This window comes from Pinus tabuliformis, chromosome X (genome assembly GCF_031772625.1).
Source record: "Pinus tabuliformis cultivar Carrire ecotype Pingquan chromosome X, CPIR1, whole genome shotgun sequence".
NCBI lineage: Eukaryota > Viridiplantae > Streptophyta > Pinopsida > Pinales > Pinaceae > Pinus > Pinus tabuliformis.
Window position 1 is genome coordinate 469,775,178 of NC_142308.1, and position 15,919 is coordinate 469,791,096.

Consider the following 15,919-nt stretch of genomic DNA (forward strand, 5'->3'; position numbering starts at 1 on the left):
ACAGTGCGATATATCATGCTAGCTGATTCCAATTAGTTAGGGAATCCAGGGAACATTTCCTGTTTCCCTTAACTTACTGGGACACCACTGTCTCATGACAGTAAACTGATATTCATATTTGGTCTTATTCGAGTTTGAGTTTGCACTCCTCTTCACATTTGCAATCATGCTCGAAAAGCCAGAGATTCAATGGAAGTTCTTTTTGCGAGTAAAGATTACTCTTTGCCAGAAAGCACTGTTTTGAGGGGCCTGGTCTCATATTTTGGCCTTCTTAGCTCTTGTAAACCAGGGCTTTTGTGGCACTGCAGTTGTCTGCATGTTGTAACCACCTGGAATCCTGTTGTAATTATTTGTTCTCTGAAGTAATATATGAAGCACATAAAAAATCACTATACTGACATTAAAATACTGTGAAATATATGTATGATTTTTGGTATATTTTGCCGTGTCTAGCACTTGGAATGACATTGGGATGCAACTTCTGTTATGTAACCAAATCACAAAAGAAATGAAAAGATCGGTCAACAACTTGAAAATAAGCCTCTTCGAGGGGGCAACCTCTTTTTACATCACGTAAATGAACTGTTCTTGGATGATACAAATGAGAAGACCTCCTTGGTACATATAGGAGTCTAAAGGGTGACAATATAATCAGGGTCTGCATAACAATAATAATGTAAAGACACAGCAATAACAATAGTGGGCTTCTATGAGACACAACAATAACAATATGGGGGCTACATGGGGTACAACAATAACAATATGGGCTACACTAGTATTATAGGGATCTAACATATGCCCCTCTTTCAAATTAGTTTTGCCCTCAATGCTTGAGCAGTTCTGCATGCTTCTGTATAAAATACTCATCCTCCCATGTAGAATCTTCAGTAGGTAAGTTCTTCCACTTAATGAGATACTTTGAAATTGATCTATTCTGTAGCTGCCGATTCTTGTTTCAGTGACTGCTTTAGGCTCCAATATGATTTTTCCTTCCCCATCAAGTTCTAGCAATATTGTTTGAATTGGGAGCTTGTCACCTATAACCTTCTTTAAGCATGAAACATGGAAAACTAGGTGTACTCGAGAAGATGTGGAGAGCTCCAATTTGTATGCCATAATACCAATCTTTTGTAACATCTTGTAAGGACCATAGTACTTGGGCGATAATTTATTATCCTTCTTAGCTTGCTTTAGGGACATTTGTTTGTATGGTTGTAGCCGTAAAAATACGCAATCACCTACGTCAAAACTTTTTTCACTGCAACACTGATTTTCCTGTTGTTTCATTAGATCTTGCGCCAGAGTCAGGTTATCCTTCAAGAGTTGGAGAACTTGTTTTGATGCTCAATGTGATCTCCCACTGCTTGAAACATAGAATTTTCTCTTAAAGACGATGTGATGGGAGGTGGATGATATCCATAAAGTGCCATAAATGGGGTCGTTTTTGTTGAGAAATCTAGGAGGTAGCTAGATTAGGCGATTTCTCTTTCTTTGGTAATTGCTTGTGATATATTTTTACTTAACTTGATTAACTTCTTTCACTTGTTTATTATTAGAGTTCTTTTCATCAAACAACTACCAAACCATAAAGACCAAAAGAGCACACAAAATATAGGCGATTAGCTAGGGCCAAAACCTCTCCAACTGAAAGGAAAACCCAAAAGAATTTTTCTCTTCTTATAGACCTTCAATTGATGAATTCCAAGACCTATGACCCTTGACCAAGACTCTCCAAGACCAAGTCAAATCTTTTTTGCTTTCCAACAACTTCTGCAATTTCGATCCCTAGTAGATTCTTCTGCAACTTCGACCTCCTAGTAGATTCTTCTGCAACTTCGACCTGCCCAACAAATTCTTCTGCAATTTCGACCTGCTCAATGAATTCTTTTGTAGAAACCCTAGCCTTTGCACATGTGGAAAACAATGGTAAATTCTTCCACCTTTCTTCTTCGCTTGAGTTGATTCTCTCTCCTAGAGAACTCAACTTGCAAAGTGAACTTGATGATGCCCTAATTCGACTTCTGCAACTCGACCTTTTCTGCTGCAATGAATGCCCTAATCCTTTTGCATGTGTGGAGAGAAGTAGCCCAAAAACAATCCAAAGATCTCGTCCTTTTTCTTCTTCCTTTCTCCTTTTCTTTGCTCCTTTCTCTCTCTTTTGATCAAACTTATGTGAGTGAAGTGAGTGTCCAAAGTGAGGTCAAAGTCTCCCTTATATATAGGTCTTTCATTAGGTCAAATTGCTCCTTTTAGGCCGATTTGATCATGTGTGTAGGCCGATTTGATTATTGCATTATGACGAGGTCTTGGAGGGCCTTTTGCTCCAAATAAATTTTCCGTTACAATATATAACATGCCCAAATGGGTTTTCAATACATGACAATGACTCAATTGACTTGTAGACTAAATAATAAGCCCTAGAATCACTCAATGGGTGCTTGACCTAAAAATAAATTTCCCTTGAGCATGAAACCCATGCCTCAAGAACAACAATAATATTTTTTTTTTCTCTTTTCATTAAATACATAAAATCATGATTACATATGCCATTATGAATATCAAACCTAGTTACATATTTCAACACTCCTTAACTAGGGAGGTATTCATAATCCATACAAGGTACTTGGACATTCTCAATCTGAAGAATTCTCATAAGAAAAGTCAGATTGGTAAGCCATCTATTTGCATCACACCAACCAGTATTGTCACATAGTAAGGCCTTGACTAACAATTCTAAATCCCCACAAGATCATAGCACAATGCTGGCAAGACCAATGATTGATAGACACTATCATCATTGTCTTTCAAGGCACATACCTCACCCGAGTGTTCACAGGGTATGTCCTTCCAGGACTTTTCTTATCTTAGATTCCCAGTCCTCAAAGAATATCGGTCCTCTATGACTACTCTTATCTTGGATGCCCTACCACATCCTCAAAGAGTATCAGATGCCAGATGCTTACCCAATCCTCCATTCTTTCTTCACAATATGAAGACAAGAATGATGTGTCTATCTCTCCCTCTCAACTAGGGAAGATATACCCATTCCTATAAAGGAATGTACCCAAGCTCCCTCTTATCCAGGGACTTGTCCAAGCTCCCTCTTAACTAGGGACTTGCTTCCAACAACTTTCTGCTCTTTGGTGGAGATCATGGTACTATCAGCTGCTTGTGGGGCTCCTTCTTTCGATGTCATGAAGTTCATCCTTTTCATTATGGAGCCTTCATCAGTTGTAGGGCATCAACCATCCATCACTTTCCTTCATGAGCTACATTAGTCATGTCATCCTTCTTTTCATCGGAAAGTGATCTTCTAGTCCACATCTGGCTTTATATTTATACAACTACCTCCTCCAAGTCATGTTTACTTTAGGATATTCCATCCAACCACATGAGTGCTAGTTGTAGGTGACATCTACAACCCTCTTTTTGGTAGCCCTGCATCAACCCATCCAGATGTTGTGAACATCAAATCAAAGTTACCTTTTGTGATGGCCTTTCATCATGACATCTTGCTTGTTTGCAACATCAACATTCTGCACATTCATAACCACATCTCCAAGACTTCATATGTCAAGGGTTTACTTTTTTTATAGACCTTATCATGGTCTTCTTCTCTATGGAGATGTCATGATCAATTCTTCTAGTCATCAGATGTTGACTTCCCTTTTCTTACGTGATCATAGTTGTACCCTTCACGATCTCTTCTTTCTTTCTTCACATATTGTTTCCCAAGAACTCATAGTTCCTTCATCTTTGTCAACTACCTCATATTCCATATGAGAACATATTATGTTGATTTCATCTTGTCAATATGTGAACCGTGCCTTCATGCATTTTTTTTTCAAATGAAGAGATCCTTTATCATGCTCACGAGGTAGAGCATTTACCCATGTTGTCTGCAACCATATGATGGCATGACTTAATCTATCAAATATATGCATCTTTTCTCCTTTTGGTCATCTATACTTCCTTCGGCAACTTCCTTTTCTTTGATTGAGGGCACTTCAATCATCTTGACCTGCTGCACCTCCTTTGACACCATACCGTCATCCTTCTAAACAATGTATCCCACACACAATGGAATGATTAGCGAGACACTTGCTTCTTCCAAGTAGAGGTGAACCTTCTAATGAAGATTCCAATGGAGGATCTTGATTATCCTCATCTTAGAAATGCTCCTTCCAAATGGTGATGATGTATGATGAAATCTTTCTATCCTTAATCATGCTAGATGCCTTTCTTCTAACCATATGTACTATCTATGCTTTTAATGAGGTTATCAAGAGCTACTTCCTTTATATGATGACTGCTACATCTATGTAGACTTCTACTTCAGCTTATTCTTTTAATCTTTTCTAATGATGTTATGGGCTCTTGCTTCCATGGTATGCTTCTAATATGATGCCATCTTCTACTATGATGCATCCTATCATACCTACAATGCATCTTGCCACGATAGTTATTATTTACAAAACTGAAAAGAACTAAGTGAAGGAGATTATCTCAATCATAATAGATAAAGAATCTTTCACTTCCTCCTTCTTTGATTCTTCTTCTTAGGTTCTTCCACTTCTTCGGTGACATGGGCTTCATACCTTTTCTTGTTGTCCTTCTTGAGCTTCGGGCAATCTCTCTTGTAGTGCCCATATTCCTGACAGCCATAGCATTGGACTTTTGACATATTTTTCTTCTTTTTATGAGAACCAAACTTCCCAAACTTTCCTTTTATCTTAGCCACAACAACAAACGCTTGAACTTGTTCGCTTGGTCCCACATCACTTTTTGCCTTTAAGTTGGTTTCTTCAATCTCACATAATGACCAAAGTTCGTTGAATGGGGGGGGTGGCTTCCTTCTTTCCATAGATGCTTGATACGAAGTTGCCCCATTCCTCTGGTAGTGCATTGAGCACAACTGTGGTCATCTCTTTATCGGACATTATTTCCCCCAACTCTTGCAGTTGGTCTCATATTTCTGATACCCTCATAAAGTATGAGGCTATTCCTTCTTCCTTTGATATCTTCATCTTGTATAGCTCGGTCCTCAAAGATATGACTTCTCCAGTGGTGCTTATGGAGAAAAATTCTACTAACTTCTGGTAGATTTCTTTTGATGTTTCCAATTTTGCAACATATGGTATGAGGGGATCCTTAATGGATTTTATAAGGAACCTTTGAGCCCTAATTTCCCTGTCATATACTTGGCTAGGGCTTGAGCTTCTTTTTCCTTTGGAGGTTTAGTGATTGAACCTTTAACATGACCAACGACTTCGTTTTTTATGAGCATCAAATCTGTCCTCTTCTTCCATGCAAGAAAGTTTGATGACCCAACCAATTTGTTGCTTTCCTTGCAAAATGAAGTCATTTTGATAGCAGATTCAAACATAAATATAGAGATACTTACTTGTCAAGTGAAGATGCTTCTTGATGGTGATATCTTCAACTTGATGCCTTTCTTGATAATGTGGATGATAGAAGATGTCTTCTTGACGAAGATGTCTTCCTTCAAAAGTGTTCCTTCAAAGAAAGGGAGATCACCTTGATTCCTTGATGATGATGACAACGCCTCTTCTTGCATCCCTTGGATGTAGAGATTTCAAGATGCTTCAATGTGTAGTCCTTCTTTGAGTGGAGGTAGGGTCTTTGAGATCTTTTGTTTTTTGTGTGAACTTCTCAAGAATGCTTCAAGTGTAGAACCTTTCTTTGGATGAGCTAGGGTTTTGAGGTCTTCTCCTTGTTGTAGCTTCTAGATGGTGTGATCCTTTGCATAGCCCTTCTTGATGATTCGATGTCCTCTTTGATGTCTTGACCTTTATTGATACTCCTTTTGACGGTCCTTCTTCAAGCTGCCTTTCCTTGTCTTGTCACCTTAGCTCTAATACCATGTTGAGAAATCTAGGAGCAGTTAGATTAGGTGATTTCTCTTTCTTCAATAACTGCTTGTGATATATTTTTACTTAACTTGCTTAGCTTCTCTTTCACTTGTTTATGATTAAAGTTCTTTTCATCAAACAATTAACAAACCATAAAGAACAATAAGTCAAGAGGACACAAAATATAGGCGATCAACCAGGGACAAAACCTCTTTTACTGAGAGGAAAACCCACAAGAATTCTTCTCTTCTTATAGACCTTCAATTGATGAATTCCAAGACCTATGACCCTTGACCAAGACCCTCCAAGACCAAGTCAAATCCTTCCTTCTTTCCAACAAATTCTGTAATTTCGATCCCTGGTAGATTCTTCTGCAACTTCGACCTCCCAACAGATTCTTCTGCAACTTCAACCCGCCCAGCAAATTCTTTTGCAACTTCAACCTACCCAACAAATTCTTCTATAGAAACCGTACACGTGTGGAAAATAATAGTAAATTCTTCCTCCTTTCTTCTTTGCTTGAGTTGATTCTCTCACCTAGAGAACTCGGCTTGCAAAGTGACCTTGATGATGCCCTAATTCGACTTCTGCAATTCAGCCTTTTCTGTTGCAATGAATGCCATAATCCTTTCGCACGTGTGGAGAGAAGTAGCCCAAAAATAATCCAAAGGTCTCGTCCTTTTGCTTCTTCCTTCGTCCTTTTCTTCACTCCTTTCTCTCTCTTGTGATCGAACTTATGTGAGTGAAGTGAGTCTCCAAAGCGAGGTCGAAGTCTCCCTTATATATAGGTCTTTCATTAGTTCGAATTGCTCCTTTTAGGCTGACTTGATTATTGCATTATGACGAGGTCTTGGGGGGTCTTTTAACTCAAATAAATTTTCCTTGACAATTTATAACATGCTTAACTAGGTCTTCAATACATGACAATGACTCAATTGACTTGTAGACTAAATAACAAGCCCTAGAAGCACTAAATGGGTGCTTGACCTAAAAATAAATTTCCCTTGAGCATGAAACCCATGCCTCAAGAACAACAATAATAAATTTATTTGTCTCTTTTCATTACATACTTAAAATCATGATTACACATGTCATTATGAAGACCAAATCTAGTTACATATTTCAACAGTTTTTGCTGCGGTATGGAAGGAAGTGTTATACCACCATTCTACCAAAGGTAACCACTTGACCCATTGTGTTTGTTTATCATATACAAAGCGACGAAGATATTCTTCCAAACATTTGTTCACTTATCTCAATTTGCCCGTTAGATTGAGGATGATAAGATGAACTATGAGCTAATTGAGTATTGAGACAAGAAAATAACTATCCAAAAAATTCTAGGGAAAATGGGATCTTTGTCACTTACAATAATCTTTGGGTTTCCATGCAGCTTTTGAACTATTTCCATAAATGCAGTAGCAACTATATTGGCTTTGAAAGGATGAGATATGAACAAAAGTGTGCACACTTGGTAAGTCTATGAACTACCACCATGATGACATTCTTTCCTTTGGACTTGGGTAAACTTGTGAAAAATCCATTGAGACCGCCTCCCAACGCTGACTTGGAATGGCTAAGGGTTGTAATAGACCCAGTGGTAAGTTTTTAAAAATCCCAACAGCCCTCCTAAAGGAGAGGTGTGCGATTCCAAAAGAATCTTTTGTTTGAGTTGGGAGTTCTTACATAGATATAAGCGATCTTTGTACCATAAGGAATCATTTTTCCAGATAAAGGTATTAGATGTACTGGGATCTTGTTGCAACTTTTGAATGAGTGTTCATACCTCTTCGTCATTCTTTAATTCATCCTTTGCTTCAGCTATACAATCAGGTTGGATAATAGAAATGACACAAAGCAATGCTTCCACATCCTCATCCCTTCTTGAGGGTGCATTTGCAACAACATTTTGCTTCCTCTTTTTGTATGTGATTTTAAAGTTATAACCCAACATCTTTGTGATCCATTTTTGCTTCTTTCGTGAAGATAATCTTTGTTCCAAAAAGTATTTAAGACTATCATGATTTTTTTTTATCTTGAAGTGTCTTCCCATCAAGTAAGGGCACCATTGCTTTAGGGCATGTAGTATTGCCAACATTTCCTTCTCATAAATAGGTTTGTGTAAATACGTTTCCTTGGTTAGGTGACTTTCAAAAGAAATGGGTCTTCCTTCTTGTATTAAAACAACACCAATTCCATTTCCTAAGGCATCACATTCAACAATAAAGCTTTTTGTTAAGTATGGTGTAGCTACAACTGGAGCTTGGCACATTGCCTCTTTAAGATGTTCAAAGGCCTTAGTTGCCTCTAAAGTACAAAAAATGCATCTTTCTTTGGTAATATTGTTATAGGTGCTGCTATTTTCCCATAATTATTAACAAACTTGCGATAATACCCTGTCAACTCGAGAAATCCTCGAAAATGCTTTAGGGCTGTGAGAATTTTCCATTCCTTGATGACTTCAATTTTGTTAGGTTCTACTTTAACACCTGCATGAGATACAATATGATCCAAATATTCCACCTCCTGTACCCCAAAGAAACATTTGGAGGGTTTTGCATACAATTGTTTCTCCTCCAATAGTTTAATCACCTTGTCAACATGTTGAACATGATCTTTCCAAGACTTGCTGTAGATTATTATATGAAAAAAAATACTAACACAAATTTTCTAAGAAAGGGTTTGAAAGTGGAATTCATCAAACCTTGAAATGTGGAAGGTGCATTAGTAAGGCCAAAAGGCATGACCAAAAATTCATAATGACCTTCATGAGTTCTGAATGTTGTTTTTGGAATGTCTTCTGTCTTCATTCTAATTTGATGATATCCAGAACAAAGATCCAACTTGGTGAAGTAAATTGTTCCATGTAATTCATCCAACAATTCATCAATGATAGGAATGGGAAATTTATATTTAATAGTGAGCTTATTGAGCTCTCTATAATCTTGACACATACGACATGATCCATCCTTCTTATGCACCAATATTACTGGAGAAGAGAAAGAACTTTGGCTTGGTTGAATTATACCGCCTCTAGCATTTCGACAACCATATGTTCAATTTCACTCTTTTGGGCATAGTGATATCTGTAAGGTTTGATGTTTGGAGGCACACTTCCTAGAATCAAGTAAATTGCATGATCATGATCACGAATAGGTGGGAGACCTTTAGGAGTCTTAAATACCTTGAAATGATTGTGCAAGGCTCTTTGGAGATCTGGAGAAATGGATGATTTCAATGTTTGAATATCTAGTGCACATAATTGGGCAATTATGCCTTGTTGTTCTTTCTTCAAAAGCTTTGTCATGCCATTAGAGTTGATTATCATCCTCGGCTTCCCTAGGATACCCCTTAATTCAATTTCCTTTCCTTCCCAAAAAAATTCAAGAAAAGTTTTTGAAAATTAAAAACTATCGTCCTCAAAGATTGTAACCATTGGAATCGAGTCCTAATACAACATCAATACCACCCATTGGAATGGAAATCATTGGACTATTCAATACATATTCCCCCATGGTTAGCTTGATATTATGGCACTTCCCTGAACAATTTATAGTTCCTCAATTTGCAACCATCATTTGACACTCTAATGTTAGATATAGAAAGCAATTCAATTCCTTGGCTATCTTATAATGAATAAAATTATGGGTACTACCCGAATCAATCAACACTATTACCTTTTTCTTCTTGATATATCCTTCTATCTTGAGAGTTTGAGGAGTGGTAATTCCTACCAATGATTACAAGATATCGTCAGATTCATTTCTTCTTTCTCTGGTGTATATCATCTTCTTTTGATGTTTCTTGTTCCTTTTCTTCATTCTCTTCGCAATCAATGTAAAATAATTTCTTCTTAGCACATTTATGACCTTTAGTCTATTTGCTATTACAATTGTAACAAAGCCCTTTTGCTCTTTTTTCCTCTAGTTGTTGTGGTGTCAACCTTGTAAGTTGTGGGAGGCTAGGAGCAACAACACTTCCACTTTTATAGTTGTGAGTAGTAGACCTCCTTGTTGCCATAATTTTGCTTTCAATTTTTCTTGCCACCCTTAATGAATTCTATAATGACTTAGTTTCCCAAAGATGAATCTCATGTTGGATGTTATCCTTTAAAGTCCCTATGAAGGCATCAATCAAATACTCCTCTGGAATATCAGTTACCTTGATATTCAATCTTTGGAAGTCCTCAATGTGCTCCCCAACTGAACCCTTTTGTTTGAGATTTATCAATTGGCTAAAGAAGGTATTGTTCTTTGTATCCTCATAATGTGCTATCAATTCTTCTATAAAAATTGTCCAAGTGATTAGTGCTTTATGAGAACAAAGCCATCGATACTATACAAATTGATTAGGTTCTAAATATAAAGATGCAATGCGTACCTTTTGTGTGTGTTGCACATCGTGTAGATCAAAAAACTGCTCCATCTGTAGTATCCATGTTATCGGATCCTTGCCATCAAACTTCCTCATATCGATCTTTGGAATATGGTTGGTCTTCAACCCAAAGTTAGAGTTTCTAAAATCATTATTCACATTCCTTTTGTTCTCATCATGAGTTTCATGGAATACCTTGTCACCATTAGGAAACATTTCTTGTAGCAACTTTGTCAAACCTTCCTTCAAACCTTTCATTTCTGTTTTTAAACCATCCTTAAAACCTTCCATGCCCCTTTTTAGTTTTGCTTCTAAACCATCCATGTTTCCTTTTAAACCATCCATCTCAAAGTTCTTCATCACTTCCAATTCATTTTTGGTTGTTCTTTGCGAGAGCGAAATTTATTGCACTTGGTCTCGTAATTTTAATATATCATGTTGCATTTCTTCCTCTTCTTCATGTGTCATAGTAGAGCTTTCTGTTGGCTTACTGGGTGTATCCATATTTTTGTTTCGAGACAATTTAGAACCAAATAATGATATCTATGCTTCAATATGCCCTTCGAATCGCTTCAAACTAATTTTTCAAACAGAAGTTATGCATTTTTTTTAAATACACACCTTTTTCTTGCTTTTAAGAGCTTAGTCTTGAAATTGTTGTATCTCTGTAATTTCAACCTCCCAAGGTCTGAAACTTCGTTTTGAGGTAGCTTTCTGTGTCTTCTTTCCAACGCACAAGCTAAATCAAAATTGGATTCTTCAAGATAAAGTTATTTCCAAATCTCCCACAATGACTTGATTATGGACTAGTTTAGTATAGCTAACTTGTACGGATTGCCACGTGTCACTGTTTCGACCTTCGACCTTGAAATTTTGTTGATAGGTGGTTGTCATTGATGTCAACCCAAGCAACACCAAGAGCTACCCCGATATTCCATGGGAAATTTGACATGGCAATTCATGGAATCTTGTGTCAGGATCCTTCTAGATAGATTCTCCTAGATTAGATGTTTCCGTTGATATATGGTACAACTCGTGGTTCCTCCTGGTTTGAGAGAAAATTGAGATTGAAGTTGAAGATCCAGTTTTGTGGGCTAAAACCCCAGGGGTAGAGACATGACACCTTATTCACCAAAGATTGTCAATATATGATAGGGATTCTCACCGTAATCTCACCACGTATAAGTTGAATAAATTCAAGCTCCGAAGGTAGTAAATCAATCATTAACTTCACAATCTAGGTGGGACCATATGCATTAAGCCAATCATCAATATCAAATTTCTATATTTCTAAGAAAGATCCCAAACACAATATTAAGGCTTAGTTATTATTATTTAATTAATATTAATAAAATTATATTATTTTGATAATTTTTTTTCCTTTTCAAATCAAAAGGTCTCGGCATAATTAAGGTTGAAAAATTTCGAAAGAGCTAGCAGTCATTTCTTAACTTGTGCACAAGGCATGATTTATTTGAGTCTTAATCCTTAAAAGTCCCTCCTATTTCCAATGGTTATCTTTTAAAGGAACCCCCTCTCGGCTTATAAAAGGAGACTTCTCATACCTACCATAAGTGTGCTTAGATGAATAAGAAAAATTACTCTCTGAGATTTTGGCCACCATATAGGGCTATCAATGCAGATATCTGAAGCAGATTTGGTGTCGTCTCTTAACATTGAAGGTGTGTTTCGGTCTTATTGGAGGCTTCAACGAAATACCTAATCAACTCCGAATTTAGAGATTACCCTACGAAGCTAATCAACGCAAAGTCTTTCAGTATAGGGATCGATCTCAGTATCACTTAAATTGCAGGAATGAGACCTTAACGAATTTTTCCGAGCACCCTATAGGAACAAAAACGATGAAATCTTCGAAGGATCTGGGTTTGTTTTGATATAGAATTGTGGGAGGTGGATCGCTCTAAGGTTTTAGAAGTCTTAAAGCCATATGCATTTGGCATTTTAGACCAACGAACATTTCCAAACATATTCAATTCTTTTGTAAACATATTAATTAAATATACGTCGAGGTATGATGACAGAAAGGGTCACGGTGCCATGCGGATTGGACTGAGCAAATAAATCAAGGTCTGTTTTAATTCTTCAACGAGACTATATCATTTTAACTATTGTCAAAGACTTTGGTCAAAAGGTAGAATTGAGCTTTGTTGCTTCAGAACTGTATATTGTTAAGGGTTTCAAGCTTCATTTGAAATTACTGTTTGTTCCTTTATGTTAGGTTCTACATATTAGTTAGGATTGTGTTTGGACTATCAGTTTAAGTAAGGGCTGCATTTAGTAGTGTAATTATGTCAAGGACTGTCACATTGATTAGGGTCTGCATAAAATGTGTAATTAAATGTTATTAGAACTCTTGTATAGTTTTCACGGTTTGTGGTAAGGTCTAGGTAGAATTGAAAGCGTTCATTGGATCGGTCCTAGTCAATAGTTTTGTCCAATATTAGATTGTTGATAGTAATTGAACAAGCCAAGAACAAAACGACAATAAGCAAGTCACAAGCACAATTCAGGTACATTTTGAATCATTCAATTTTGTACATTCATTATTTTATACTCACACTTGTTTTGCAGGCAAAGGTAAGCGAAGGGTCATTTTTTTCTTTGGGATTGGATTTAGTTTGAGCAATTTGCATGCAGGTAGAAGAAGATTCAAGGACAACACCAAGCAAGCATTCAAGAGTCTGAAATATCAAATCAATATCTCTTAAAGAAAGCATTGCAACGAGACATTCTTTGAAGACAAAATAACCATCATCAACTGTTGTCTATATATTGTAGTATTGTCAGAGTCAAAAGTCAAATCATTGTAACTAGGGGCATTATCTGTGGTACGAGAGCCCATTTTGTAAAAAGTGTCAAATTGCCTAGATTTGTAAAGGCATTATTGGGGAGAGTCTATTCTATTGTCAAGTTTGTCAGGATAAGGCTAGGTCCTAGTATTGTCTATCATTTATTGAAAATCATTGTAACGTGAATCATTGTCCCTGGTACAAGAGTCCACATTTTTATCCATTCTTTTTAAGGTGGTAGGGTGGTGCTAGGGTGAGTTGTGGCTCACTTGGGTGTTGGGGCATCCTTTCAGCTGACTGTTGATAAAACCAGGGCGTTGGGGCGTCCTTCCAGTGGGAGCTGGAGAAGAATGTTGTTCTAGAGTTCTAGGAAGTTGTAGTTTTCTTTTCTGTTGGGGCTAAAGATTAAAGAACTTATTAGAAAAGTGTTCGGTGGTTTTTGACCCGGAGGGAGTTTTCCACCTAAAAATCTCGTGCCTACTGTCTTTATTTTTGAATTGTTGTTTATTTCTCTACTGAACAATAATAACAATAACTAAAGATTAACTAATGCTCTGAAAAGATTAATAAGGTGCTAATTTGTAAGAAATACTAATTCACCCCCCTCTCAGTATTTCCAACAATTGGTATCAGAGCTTGGTTCCTTCAGTAGCAGTTTAACAACTGGAAGGAGATCATGGAGTACACCAAGAATAGAGTTCCTCTATTTAATGGAGATAACTATGCACTTTGGAGCGGAAGGATGCAAGTTCATTTACTTGCACAAGGATATGAAGTTTGGGAAATTGTCGAGCAGGGCTACAAAGCAACAAAAGATGAACAAGGTAAGAAAAATATTGTAAATGATGTTAAAGCAAAGGATCTTATTATAAGTGGACTCACTCAATTTGTCTATGTTAAGGTATTGGGTTGTAAAACAACTAAGGAGGTATGGGACAAGCTTCAAAATATATATGCAGGAGACTCAAAGGTCAAGGAAGCAAAACTTCAAATTTACAGAGCTCAATTTGAACAACTAAGGATGAAAGAAGATGAGAACATCACAACTTACTTTCAACGTGTAGATGAAATAACAAATGCCTTGGAAGGATTAGGAGAACCAATTGATAAGAAGGTCATTGTTCAGAAAGTCCTCAAAACTCTTCCATCAAGATTTAATCCTAAGGTTTTGGTATTAGAAGATAGATCAGATTTAAGCAACTTGAGTATGGACGAACTACATGGGATACTTACAGCTTATGAAATGAGGATTGAAGAAGAAGATGGCTCATCTAATATAGAAACTGCATTCACAACATCTAAGAAAACCGGGAAAGACAATCAGGTATCCAAATCTAGATCTAGTTGTTGCAAAGAGGAAAAAGAAGAAGAAGTAGGACTTTTAGATGAAGAATTTGCGTACATTACAAGGAAGATGAAAAGAGGAATAGGTAAGTATAAAGGCAAACTTCCATTAGTATGTTTTGACTGTGTGGTGAGATAGGTCATTTTGCTGCTAAGGGCCCTCATAAGAATAAAACATTTACAAATGGAAAGAAAGGTGAAAGAAATTTCAACAACCAAGGTAAGAGGAAAGGGTTTAAGAAAAACTTCCTCTCCGAGGGAGATAGTTCCTCATCTGAAGAAGAAAGTGACAATGATGAAGAAAAGAAAGAAAGAGTATTATTTATGGCTAAGCATAACAAGATGGAAGCTTTTGATAGAGAAGAAGATGATGAAGAAGAAATGACTGAAATCGAATTTCAAAATGAAGTTGTCAGAATTATAAAGGAACTCAAAACATAAAGGAAAAATGTTAATTCTTTGAAAACCGAATTGAAGGAGGTAAAGAATCTCAACAAAAGGAATGAAGAAGAAATCATCAACCTCAGAGTAAAGTTAGAAGAAGCCAAAATAATTGAAGAATCACTCTGGGATGAGTTAAAAGAAAGCAACGAGGCAAGGCAGAACTAGAAGCCCAAATAGAATCTTTTCGAAAGGAAGTAAAAAAGGGAAATGTTCTACAAAATTTTGCTAACAGTTCCAAAACTTTGGATGAGCTCATCAACAACCAAAGGTCATACAATGACAAGACTGGTCTAGGCTACAAAGAAATCCTTAAAAAGGGTTCAAACTCCGAAATGGAAAATGCACAAAAAACCTATGCTGAAGGATCTACCAAGCAAGAATGTTTCCCAGCCAAAACAAAGGTTTAGGATAGACAAGAAGGCTCTTGGAAAACGATTCCATGAAGAAGCTTTCCCCCCAGGTATCAACCCACCTTTTATGGTTTTTGTTATTCATGCAGAAAGTTTTGGCATAAAGCTATAGATTGTTGTACTTATGAAAGCAACTTTGGAAGATCTTTTAGGAATATCTATTCCAAAAATCCGCAAGCAAACTTTAGGCAAAATTATAACAGATTTGACTGGTTAAGAAATGAAGTAGAATGCTATAAATGCAACAACTTTGGACATTTGGCTAAGGATTGCAGGTTTATGCTCCCCTCAAGGGAATCACAACAGAATCGGAATGAACAAGTTTGGAAGAAGAAAACTAAAAGGTGTGCTCTTGCATTAAAGGCTCAAAGTAAAAAGAATGTTTGGTATGTCGATAGTGGTTGTTCTACACATATGACTGGAGATAGGAATAAATTTATATCTTTAAAGGAAGGAAAAGATGGAACAATATCCTTTGGAAATGATGGATCTTCAAATGTCATAGGAATAGGTACTATCAAGCTTGGAAGCAAAGGATGCTATAGCAAAAGATGTGCTTTTTGTTGAAAATATGAATCACAGTTTGCTAAGTGTAGGTCAAATATGTGATCAAGGACACACAATGTTAGTTGACTTAAAGAAATGTGAAATAAGAAAGGAAAAT

The 15,919-nt window shown here is 36.8% G+C and overlaps 1 protein-coding gene across 2 annotated transcripts in view; it reads left to right on the plus strand.

The window, feature by feature from the left end:
* Positions 1-15,919, plus strand: part of LOC149140708 (YbaK/aminoacyl-tRNA synthetase-associated domain-containing protein) — a 126,872-nt gene that overhangs the window by 12,648 nt on the left and 98,305 nt on the right. The window lies entirely within an intron of this gene.